This window comes from Balaenoptera ricei, chromosome 17 (genome assembly GCF_028023285.1).
Source record: "Balaenoptera ricei isolate mBalRic1 chromosome 17, mBalRic1.hap2, whole genome shotgun sequence".
In the NCBI taxonomy this organism is placed as follows: domain Eukaryota; kingdom Metazoa; phylum Chordata; class Mammalia; order Artiodactyla; family Balaenopteridae; genus Balaenoptera; species Balaenoptera ricei.
Genome location: NC_082655.1, coordinates 76,946,734 through 76,957,945, shown reverse-complemented (window position 1 = coordinate 76,957,945; position 11,212 = coordinate 76,946,734). Strand labels below are relative to the sequence as shown.

General features: G+C 48.0%; 1 long non-coding RNA gene across 1 annotated transcript; it reads right to left on the bottom strand.

Moving 5' to 3' along the window:
• LOC132351793 (uncharacterized) lies at window positions 1-8,797 on the bottom strand. Its single transcript, XR_009498468.1, has 3 exons — window positions 8,639-8,797; window positions 8,242-8,510; window positions 1-129 (listed from the first exon to the last, which is right to left on the bottom strand). It is a non-coding gene; the product is annotated as an uncharacterized LOC132351793 (long non-coding RNA).
• Window positions 8,798-11,212: the final 2,415 nt, after the last annotated feature.

Here is an 11,212-nt window from a genome sequence, read left to right as displayed (position 1 = left end):
TATTACAACTCTGCAGCACGCCATACCTTACCTAGCAGACAAGCATTTATACCTACTCACCGTGGTTCGGAGCTCAGCTGCGCAGCACGGTGTTACGGCCCTCAACGTGAAGTAGAAGGAGGCAGCTGGCTGGAAAACAGACCAAGAGTGGCAACTGAGTGAAAACCACCTCATTTACAGAGCTCACCTGAGATCCTTCTCCTACCGCCGGCCCAGGAGGGCAGAGGGGCTGCAAGACCACCAAACGAGATTGAATGATATTCTAGATACTGTTGGAAATTGAACACTGGAAGGCTTAGAAGTGTTACATCCAAAGGATTTTGTGTGAATGCTTTTCTAGGGGTGTGTGTGTGTGTGTGTGTGTGTGTGTGTGTGTTCATACTTTCATCAGAGAAGTTGTGCTCTGTAATTTAGGGATTGGAAAGTGTGACTAGGGGGTGCAAGCCTCTGCACTGTGGGCCTTGTTTGCTGCTTCTTGCTCTATCTGAGCTGATATTTTAGGCACGCTGATCTCATTTCCACCCTGAGACCTTGCAGATAAGACGGATGTCCCTGCAGATAAGACAAGGCTGGCTGGGGAGCTGCAGACACCCTCCCCGGGACAGTTCCCTACACACTGGCCAGTCAGAGACCAGCAAAGACAACGGCCTTTTCTCTCCAAAGAGCACACGGTGTCCAGCAGAGCCCGTTAAGCCTCCAGCATCACTGACCTCTGTGTGAGGCGGCATCTCTTAAATGACGGCAGTCTGTGAGTTCGGAAGAGGGGGGAACATCCTGAGGGTGCTGACAACGGGACGCTGTGCTCCCCGCAGGACAGAGGGGAGAATCTGTGCCAAGCTCGGGGGCAGAAGGAGCGAGCAGAGACCCCACACCCACCCAAGAAATCTAGAGACAGAAAAAGGGAAGGGCAGCGAGCCAAGGCTGCTTCCAGGACTGAAGGTCCAAGCGGGTCAGGTAATGATCTTGGCCTTGACCTTGTTGCTGTTGTTCTGATTTGTAAGTGCTCAGAGTAGGTTAACCTCTAACAAGTATTCTTCTCTCTCGAAATGAATACCTAGGTATTTTGTCCCTCAGAGGTGTTGTTGATTATGTCTGATGCTCCAGCAGGACAGCACCGAGTGCGTCTCCACAGAGCAGGGGCAGCTGGCCTGCAGGGACCACACGGCTCCCCGGTACCTGCCTCGGAGCACGGCCACGGGTCCAGGACACACACGGGACCCCGGTGCCTGCCTCGGAGCACGGCCACGGGTCCAGGACACACACGGGGCCCCGGTGCCTGCCTCGGAGCACGGCCACGGGTCCAGGACACACACAGGGCCCCAGTATCCTGTCCTCAGTTCCACTCACTCAGAGGGAACTAGAAACGGTCCGTGTGAGCCACGCTCCTGGCCCACGTGCCTCACAAGCCATGCCTGGGGACACGGTGGTTTCATGGGTGCAGCAGTACACGTGCCCCTAACTTCCTTCAGACGCCGAGGCTACCACCCGCACCTCCCACCCCATCCACTCTCGGCAGAGGGTTCGTATGTGACTCAGGGTCCCAACTCCTGACCCAGCCCGAGGTCCCCCAGTGAGAAGTGGGGGGAGGAACCCCTGGGGGAGCTTGCTGTCCAGCCACACCCAGCAGACTTTCAGTTCCGTGGGCAAAAAATAAAGAAAATCGCCCCCGCCTTTTTGCATTGGTTTGAGTGGGGTTTTCTGTGGCTTTCCAAGAAGTTCTGACTACCGGCCTCTGCTTGGTGTCTTTTGAGAGAGTGTGTTCGTTTAAGGACAGTGAATGCTTGCTCAGAGCAGGATGCAGCTTCTTAGATGCCTGCTCTCCTTGGACTTTGTCCACATGAAGACTGCGTAGAGCATCAGAGCAGAACCGTCCATGTGAAGACCGCTCGGAGCATCAGAGCAGAACCATCCACATGAAGACCGCTCGGAGCATCAGAGCAGAACCGTCCACACGAAGGCCTCTTGGAGCATCAGAGCAGAACCGTCCACACGAAGACCGCTTAAAGCATCAGAGCAGAACCGTCCACACGAAGGCCTCTTGGAGCATCAGAGCAGAACCGTCCACACGAAGGCCTCTTGGAGCATCAGAGCAGAACCGTCCACACGAAGACCGCTTAAAGCATCAGAGCAGAACCGTCCACACGAAGACCTCTTGGAGCATCAGAGCAGAACCGTCCACACGAAGGCCTCTTGGAGCATCAGAGCAGAACCGTCCACACGAAGGCCTCTTGGAGCATCAGAGCAGAACCGTCCACACGAAGACATCTTGGAGCATCAGAGCAGAACCGTCCACACGAAGACCGCCTACAGCATCAGAGCAGAACCGTCCACACGAAGGTCTCTTGGAGCATCAGAGCAGAACCGTCCACACGAAGGCCTCTTGGAGCATCAGAGCAGAACCGTCCACACGAAGGCCTCTTGGAGCATCAGAGCAGAACCGTCCACACGAAGGCCTCTTGGAGCATCAGAGCAGAACCGTCCACACGAAGACCGCTTAGAGCATCAGAGCAAAACCGTCCAGAGGGAAGGGATCAGCGGGTATTAAGATGGTCTGGGCCGAAGGGCACCACTCGGCCCCCCCAAGTCAGGGTGTCCCCTCCCCAGGAGGTGATCTGCCCTCTGACATGATGTGCCCTTTCAAACATAAACTTGTTTGTTCTGATCATGCAAGTGATACATAGTTATAGAAAAACTGGAAAAAACCGGTAGGATAAAAAGAAACAAAGTAGTAACATTTCTCCCTAATTCTCACTGTACATGAAGGTAAAGAGGTTGCTAATTCTGGTCTCTCCCTGCAATGCCCTTTAAACACACAGAAGGGGCTGTGTCTTTTTCGCTCTTATAATTCCAAGATCTAGCGCTGTGCCTGCCTCATAGTAAGGACAGTAATCAATTAAAATAGTGAGTAAGGAATGAAGTGGTGGAGCACAAGGCAGTACTTCCAGACCGTCCAAGCCGCCACAAAACATCATACATGCAAGGCACCCAGGGATAAAGGGGGCTACGTGCTGCTGGACACAGAAAGCTAGGCCTCCTTGGATGCCCGAGCCCTGCTTGGCCATCTCTCTCAGGTACATCTCAGGATACAGCTGGGGGAAGCTCAGGTGTAGTTCTGCACTGCACTTGGCTTTGGAGTCAGACTTGCGTTCGGTCTTGGCTCAGAGACTTGCTAGGCTTTTGAGCTTCAATAAATGTCCGATGCAGTGATCTCATCCACTGGGTTCTGTTCTCCCAAGACGCCCAAGATGGGGTCTTCTTTCCACCCAAAGGATCGAAGTTCAGCTGCACAGTGGCTTTCCTTGGCCCTCATTCCGAGACAGGGAGTGTCCTCCTTGGTGTATGAGCTTGAACCTGGGCCCACAAATCTGAAATTGGACACATTTCCTTTTGGATGGATCATCCTCATGTTTATAAATTGGATTCATTTTGGGAAACAACAAAAGTAAAATAATAGGAGTGATCAAACTTTATTTTTTATTTTAGAATAAGATATAGAATAAATGATACATGGATCGTTCTTAGGAGGTTTTTCAAAATGTATCTCAGAATCATTCCAAAAACAGAGCTCCAGAGTATTTTTAGAAATGACACCTCTGTGAGAATGCATAGAGCACCTCCCACGGTGACTACTCGGAAGTTAAGCCTCACTTAGATGTATGAGCTCCAGCCAGTTTACTGAAAAGCATCTGTCCTCACTGTAACACCATACAACCGCTATCACTCCACAAATACCCAGTCACCTTAGTTTGGGAACATGTAAAATATTGTTTATCTGGAGTCGAGTCCCTCTCACCGTCACAGAGATTCATTGTCTAAGAGGCTTGGGGGCACGTACCCAATAAATATGGGGTTTGTCTTGCCCTGACCCAAAAGGAGCCTGGTGACCCCGCTCAGCCCCAGGTGTGGAAGGCACTACAAGGAACAATGTTTAGGCTTTTATGAAAAGCCCAACTAGAATCATTAGCAATGAGGGGCAAGGTTATTCTTCAACTTCTATATTCATCAGGGTTTTTTTTTAACATCTTTATTGGAGTATAATTGCTTTACAATGAGGTGTTAGTTTCTGCTGTGTAACAAAGTGAATCAGTTATATGTATACATATATCCCCATATCTCCTCCCTCTTGCGTCTCCCTCCCACCCTCCCTATCCCACCCCTCTAGGTAGTCAGAAAGCACCGAGCTGATCTTCCTGTGCTATGCGGCTGCTTCCCACTAGCTATCTATTTTACATTTGGTAGTGTGTATATGTCAATGCTACTCTCTCACTTCGTCCCAGCTTACCCTTCCCCCTCCCCGTGTCCTCAAGTCCATTCTCTACGTCTGCATCTTTATTCCTGTCCTGCCCCTAAGTTCATCAGAACCTTTTTTTTTTTTTTTTTAGATTCCATATATATGTGTTAGCCTACAGTATTTGTTTTTCTCTTTCTGACTTACTTCACTCTGTATGACAGACTCTAGGTCCATCCACCTCACTACAAATAACTCAATTTCATTTCACTTTATGGCCGAGTAATATTCCATTGTATATATGTACCACATCTTCTTTATCCATTCATCTGTCGTATTCATCAGTTTTTTATGCTAAGTTCAAGCTCAGCTCTTAAAATTCTTTTTTGGAAATTAAACAGAGTTCAACAACCATGTTAGTTTTCTTTCTACATGATGTAAAATTATATCAAATAGCTATTTTAATGAATACTACATTGAAATAAAATACATTATGTGATGCTATATTATATATTCATGGCATTCGGTATTAGACCATACTATATTATATTAATTGTTGGCAAGTTATGCCATATTAATAACAATCATCAAAATATACCCTGTCTCTAATGATTAAAAAAACACAAAATAAAAGCGGGAACCAGCCTTTAGTACACTCATCTTATTAGTTAGGTGTAGGCACTGAATTCTCGAAGAAACATTGAGAGAGAAGAGTATGATTCCCCCTCTGCCCAGCTGGGGAAACTGAGACAGGCCACCGGGCAGGATTTTGATTTTGCATGTTCAATCTAGAGTGTTATCTCAGGGCCTTAATTCCCGGAGTAAAATCCATGGGATGTTGAGGTCTAACCCAAGACTTGAAGGGAGGTGTGGTTTTGTTTTTTTCTCTCTCTAAGACACAAGCACACCTCTTTGACGGGGCCTGTCTGGGACAGGAGGCGGAAGGTCAAGCACTGTTTCCCTCCACAGAGGCCAGGCTAACCAACGGGTCCTCTCGTGGTGACAGGAATTCACAGGCATGGTGTCCTCCGGTCCCATGTGAGCCCCGCTGGAGGTAGGTGGCTGGGACGGTGCTGGAGGGAAAGCATTCCAGGGTAAGAAGGGCTCCCTCAAAGCTGCCTGTCTCAGCCTCTGCCCGTGAGGGCCCCTCGGCCTAGCGTGTGCTTTTCATCTCCCCAACCCCTCACTAGCAAATGCCTGCTCCCTCTTCACGTCTCAGATGAAACACCGCTTACGGCGATTACACAGCCTTCCCTGACACCCCTCAGGACCCCACAGCACTTTTTGCAGATTTGTCTACTTTTGATCATTTGCGCATGCATTGATCGTCTTATCTTTGGCATTAGACAGGAAGCTCCATGGGGAGGGGGCGGAGATGCCTTATTGTCTGTTGTACCCCCAGTGCTTAACCGCAGTTCCCAGGACGTAGCTAAGAGTTAATAACAAACATTTATTGAAAGAATAAACAAACTATGTAAATTCCTTGAAGCAAAGTCTTTGTCTTATTCACTGTTATACTATCAGAGTTCAATTCAGGCAATGAATGAATGCAGAAGCAATGATGGATTAGGATTTTACCATTTTACCACCAACACAGCAATAATTGATTCAGGCAAGAGTCATCAGTGCATGCTAAAACTGATGGATGTATGCTTGGTGAGGAACAAGGATATTTACACAGCCTCCAAGAAGCTCGCCACAAACTCCTAGCTCATTATAAAGGGACAAATAGTAACCTTATAGTGGAGAGCCTGGTGGATACCACCTTAACCAATGGATCCAAGTTAACATCACTGATGTTGGGACAAACCAACCGCACTTGATACCTGATAAGATGCTCCAAAAGGACAGAGCGTCATCTAGGTAGAGCCTGTGTGGAATAGGAATTGGAATATGGAAGGAGCAGAAAGATTTTTAGTTGGTTCTCATGACAAGCCCAGTGACACAGGAACCTTGTGATTATAGGAAAGGCTCGTTCCTATAGTATAAACGAGGAGGTAGATTCAGTGCAATTTGATGACTTGGCAACAATCAAGGCTAGAAAGTCTCAGAGTCGGACCTCTCAGCAGGACGTCCAGCTCCAGCCTAAGTCTTCCCTCCACTTCCTGCTGCCTCTCTCAGGCCTCAGACATACAAGGAAGGTTAATGAGTGGCTCCAACAAGGAGAAGGAGGCCTAGTGGTGAGTGCATGGAGAGGGAGGCTGCAGACTCGAGCTCCTTCCTCTCCTGCCTCGGCCACCAGCCACTGGTGGGAATGGACGGGGGGAACCTCTGCACCCCCAGTTCCCTTTCTGAAAAAGGCAGTTCCTGCCTCATCTCTGATTCTAGGAAGTAGATCCTTCTGTCCAAACTTTTGTTTCATAGACTTCGCAACCACTCATTTGTAGTGTGATTTGGAAACTTGCTACGAATGTTGTAAGAGAAGCAGTTTCCTTCAGAGTCAGATGTTTTGACAAAATGACTACATTATCTTAGATTTGAGACAGGAAAAAAGAAAGGAACCTACTTCCTTTCTTTTGCCCACTAGGCAAATCCTTCCAAGTATGATAAAAAAAATGAAGCAAATCTCCCAGTGTCCCCCGACAACAGGTCAAAATCATTCATTCATTCATTCATTCATTGAATCATTTACTAGTTGAACCATACTTTCCAAAGCCACATGTCTAACAAAAAAATCTTCATGACATAAAAATCTTCTAGCGCTTAGAAACCTAAGTCTTGATTTGCTGAACTAAACAACAAAATGACACTGCCCCCATCCTGAAGAGAAAAGAGTTCTTGCTTAAATGTCTTCATCACGGGACATTTAATGAACATCTATTGTGCGCAAGGCATTCTGCTCTGGGATATCAAGGAAGGTTTAATGTAGGACATGAATGGGCGGGGAGATAAAGGACTGGTAGACTTTGTGCATGTGCATTTGGAAGGTAGGGGCCCTGCAAGCACGTACCAGGGGTGGGCAGGATGGGGCTTATACGAAGGACCGCTGGTCGTTCAGTTCAGTTACCTGCCCCGGTGTATGAATATCAGTGTGGGGAAGGTAGATAAGGGTTAAGGAAGTTGAACTCTGCTTTGTAGCCATTTAGGATTCCTTAAGAATGATCATTTTTTTTTTAACAGAAGCTCCCTGCTTCAGGAGTTGTTTTGTTTGTTTGTTTAAAAGATGCTGGAATGTCTGGAATGTCCCCTGTAGTGTACAGGCCACGGGAGGGAGCTGGAGCCCAGACCCAGCAGCAGAAATGAAACCTCTGATGGAAATGGGTGCTTGAAGCACAGTGAGTTGGAAGGGTCTCAGGGCTTCTTTTCCATTTAAATTTCTTATTCTCTTTTAAAATACTATACAGTGAAAAATGAACAAGCCTTCTCAGCCACCAGACAAGGCTGGTTTCCCTCTTGGGGGACCTTGTCACCCCGCTCTGTACACACCCCTGCTTCTTCTCCAAAATCCTCCCCACACCCCCATCCACTTGTACCCTTACTATCCCTGTCTTCCACAGTGATGAGGCCCCAGAAAGGGGGCACAGGATGGGAAGATGGAGAGTGGGGGAGTCCCCTTGAGCTCTCGAATCTGGGTGGGTCAGGGAGCACCCCACATCCACAGGCGGAGAATGGGGTGTTCAGGGTGAGATCGGGGCCTTAGAGGATAAAGGCACACCCAGTCTGATGGGGAATAAGAGAGGCTCCCCTCCCCCTGGGGGGCAGGGGGGAGGAGAGGGGGGAGGTGACCCTGTTACGCACCCCTCCACTAGCCGCTGGAGGCTGGGGGGACCCAAGCTGCGGTGCTGCCCCTCCCTGGTAGGTAAGAGCAGCTCCAGAGCCGGGCAGGATGGGAGGTTTTATGAAACTCTCTGCTGGGTCTTGGACACCTGTTCCAGGCCTGGAGCTCCCCATTGCTGCCTGGGTTGGTTAGAAAGAGCTGAGGCTAAAGTCACAGCTGAGACGATCCACTCAGGCTGTGCAGGAGCTACTTGAGAACCCAGAAGCAGACAGAAGCCAAAACAGCCCATAAATACCTGATGCGCAGGCAGAAGCTCTTGCCTGGGTTCTCAGCGAATTCTATCAACAGTCCTGGGAGCCTCTGAGGAAGTACTCGCGGATTCCGGGCTCAGGCCAGGCTCTTTTCCTGGTGGTCATGGTCCCTTGCTGGAAACGTGTCCAGGCTTGAAGCATTCTCAGAAGCTCCCCCGCTGCACATCGGAGATCTCTTTGGAGTTGGCCCCACACTAGAGTCACGTACCTGAATATGTACCAGCTTCTGTTGTGTTTCTAGAGGAAAACCGGGCTATGGAGAAGAGCAAGGACAAATTATCTGAGAGGAAACCATTGACGAGATAAATGATGGTTTTGCCCCTTGGCTCTAAGTACCCGGATGGCTGTCAGAGGGTGCGTCTGCTGACCTGCATACTTTACCTGGCAAGGACGTCAGGAGGTCACTCGCAAAACGTCCAGCGGCCCTATTCAAAGGGGGACGGGGAGCGGTCTGGGAACCGGTGCTGGCCTACAGGATGCTTGTTACTAGTTCACAAAGAGATACGTTCGGAAATAATGAGCCCACGTTCAGAAACATTTCTGGCGACTTGACGTGGCTGCAATACCCAAGCATCTGATCCGGAGCTCTGTCTCACTGGGCAGATAAAACACTGGTCTGCGACAGACTGGAAATGAAAGCAACAACAATGAACACAGACAAAAAGCCAAAGAGATCCTTCACTGCAGCTCGTTTTAACAGCGGTGCTGTGGGGAGCACAGTGGGGAGGGGACGGAATTTCAGTGGTTTGTCATCAGCTTGCTTTGAGTGCCAGCTGTGTGGCAGCAGCCGGGGAAGGAGGGTTCAATACTGTGCTTGAAGAGTTCTCAGCGCAGTCGGGAAAGTAGACGGGTCAACCGATGCCTGGAACCCAACTGGACAGACACTAGGACAGAGCTTACTCTTGGGGTTTACCGCCCAGCACCTCCAAAGCAAGGGTGCTCTTCTCGGCCATTTGGGATGCCTGGTGTCGAGGATGACAGCGACCATTTATTGAGCACTTACATGGTGGCAGACTCTAAATTTAAAACTTTACATGCATTATTATTATTATTATTATTATTATTATTATTATTTGCCACGCCGCGAGGCTTGCGGGATCTTAGTTCCCCAATCAGGGATTGAACCCGGGCCCTGGGCACTGAAAGCTAGGATTCCCAACTACTGGACCGCCAGGGAATTCCCTATATGCATTATTTATTTAATCCCCACAAGAACCCTCTGGGCTGGGTACCTTATTGTCACTTTCAATTTATAGATGTGGAAATTGGGGCTCAGAGAGGATAAAAAAATCTTGTTCAAGATCATAGATTTAATAAATGGAGCAACCAGAGTTCACAGACTGCCGGACTTCAGAGCTCAAATTCTTAACCCCAACTCCACTGCCTTTAATTGATCCCGTTGTCTTTGCCTGTGTAGTGGGTGGGCAGGGGGGGAGAAAGACCCTGAACTTCTGGAAGGCACTGCCTCTTTAGCAGCTTACAGTGGTTGGCACAGAGGAGACCACTGTTTAGCAGATATTCATCCCCTCCCTCCCCAACCAGACTCCAGGGAAGATGTGTACCTCCATCCCCAAACCACTGATGGTGAGCGTGGCCCTGTGACTAGTTTGGCTAATAGAATGTGCCGGCGTGCCAGCTCTGATCACAAGAGCAGCACATGTTTCGTCCTGCCACCCTTGTGCTTCTGCCAATCTTGGATATCCAGTGACCTAAGGAAGATGGAAAGTAAATCGAGCGGACCCAGATCCATTTCACAGTTGAGAACCAAGCTCAGCACAGCCAGCCTGCGTCAGCTTACACCCACCTAACAGGCAGATGAGTGAATAAGGAATAAAAGCTTACTGTTGTCTGTCATGAGGCTTTATAATTGTGACTGGTCATTTTGCAGCAATACCTGATGATTAGAATGTTCAAGAAATATTTGTTGAATAATGAAGCTGGTGCCTTGGGGGCATAGAAAAAGGTACTGACTCAGTGGAAGGGGAAAGAAAGGAATCCTCCCAGGGGAGCACTTCCTTGAGTTAGTTATTTATGCAAGTTTATCCCAGAATGGATCAATCCCCAGTGCTTTATCCAGCGCCCAGCACCAAGTGGGGGATTAACATCAACTAGATGAATGAAATCCGAAAAGGTAGATTCATATAAAGTGATGTATATGAGCTAGAAAAGACTTTTTAATCTAAAGGATTAAAGTTATTACTACTAAAATTTACAACTTAAAAGCACAGTGTCCTTAAATTTTATCACAGTTCAGTGTCTCAAATCTGAGATGGTCACAGCTGTCCCTTCATCCTGTACATCCACTGATGTCACATGAAGCCAATGGTGAAAGTACAGTCCTTCCTTTCTCTCTCAAAATAGGGATGTTGACTCAGTACCTGCATCTCTCCTTTGCAGCCAGGGCTCAGAGGAGAAGTGATGAAATGCCATGAGGTAGATAATGTACCTAGGATTGTCAGTGTGAAAGAAAGCCAGCAGTGCCGGCAAACTTCGCAAAAAAAGGCTGCTCTCAAAAAATCCTGGCTGGATTTTTTGCAGATGCAAGAGGTTTAAATAAACATCCAAACTTTCTCATGCTTATCAAGACCGAACCTCTGAACCTGCCACATACAAAAAGATCTAAAGCAAGAGACTAAGAAAGACTCAGAGAGCTCATGAATAAAAATTATATCTAACTGAAAATGCCCCCTTGCTCCTGGTGGTTCCCACAGAAGGACGATAGACAGTATTTTGAACAGATCAGTCAAAACCGTCAGCATACGTAGGTTACACCTAAAACAAAGTAAGTAGCATGTGATGTCCCCTTAACAGACACAAACCTGATGACAAAAATGCAGATTTGCCTGGTGTAGCCCATCTAGAAGTATCAATGATTTTTTTTATAAAGAATGTATTTCTATTTGATTTCCATGAATATTTGATGTATCCATAGTCCCACGTTTTCATTTGTCTGCT